Here is a 1,481-nt window from a genome sequence, read left to right as displayed (position 1 = left end):
TCCTAGTACCACTCTTTTCTGGACTGAATTGTTATCTTTTGGTCATTTATTTACACTACAAGTATAATTATAGTTTTGCCTTGTTACCATAATGATGTTGGCCAGGTTTTATGTTTCTCACAAGTTTTATGTTTTTCCTCCTTTTTGTGTAAAGCTTTCAAACAGCCTCTGTTGTGAACTGAAACTTAAAAAATAAAATTAAATAAAAATGTAACAAGCAAGGGATACTACTTTGGGGATAAAAACAAAACAACAAAAAAAACCATTTAAATCTAAAACGTAAAGGTAGAGTTTGGAAAATATCCTAATTTTGCCACGCCCATCAGATGAGTCCTCAAAAATCCTCACTGCTGTAGTGTAGGTGTACGGACTGCACAGCAAGGTGGTCTTCCAGTGAGGCCTTTTATTGGAATTTCATTGAGTAAATTAACATATATATATTTTTACATATATGACATTTGTCCCTAGCTATAATACTTTAGTAACCAATACTGTAAATTGTAGTGGTGTGAGGGTACAGTAGTGTGGGTGTGGCTGACTTTAATGGTAATGATAGTGGGGGTAACGATTCATTTTAACAACAATTCTAATCAATGTTTCTGGTTTCTTTCAATTTTGGTTCATTTTGAACAATCCCATTTGATCCGATTCACTGACCTAAAATCAGACCCGGACATCTTTAGCCAAAAATCTGTACAAGTACAAACAAGTAAACAAGAATTAACTGCAAATCCATTCACATTTTATTTTCATAAAGCTCAGCCCACTGTTATTTTCCACATTATCAGTCAAACAGAATATCGATAGAACATTTTACCACACTGTATGGTCACATGTCTACATAAAATTCAATGTTTCCAAACTGGACTGTAATGATGGATTGATCATTTTTTTCTGACATCACGTGTGTGTTGTCTGCTGTGATGACACTTGGTTGTTTTTACCTTATAGTAAAATAAAATTACTGTGTCTCAATCCAGTTGGTATTTTCCTAAATAGATTCAATTATTGATTTAACTTATGAGATGATCTTTTAATGGTATGGATCAATTCGATTCTGCCTCAAAAAAGCAGTCATTATGAGAAAGGTTGACTATACCTGGCAAAACTGTGAGCTCATTTTGAACTTGGGGGGCCATTAGAACAGGGCATCTTGCAACAGTAAGAAAATGGGGAAGGTAACATGAATATAGTGTAGGTGTTGAAGCATTTCAAACTATTCAACTTTTTAAAGTCATCAGTTTTTATCAAGCTGTTTTTATCCGTTTACTCACAGTCTACAATGCTAGAGTAAATTGTAATGTAATGGCATAATGTCCCTCTTTCATTTCATCTGTGATAATGCAAAGTTACTGCTGCATAAATACAACATTTTTGTCTCAAAATTCTATTTTGTAAAAAATATTGGCACAAACACGTTTTTAAGAGTCTTATTACTTTTTATAGAAACCACAAAGAGCATAAGATTTCAGTGCTTGAAA

Source organism: Oryzias melastigma, linkage group LG13 (assembly GCF_002922805.2).
Source record: "Oryzias melastigma strain HK-1 linkage group LG13, ASM292280v2, whole genome shotgun sequence".
NCBI classification, from domain to species: domain Eukaryota; kingdom Metazoa; phylum Chordata; class Actinopteri; order Beloniformes; family Adrianichthyidae; genus Oryzias; species Oryzias melastigma.
The sequence above is the reverse complement of the archived record's forward strand: the minus strand, read 5'-3'. Positions refer to the sequence as shown.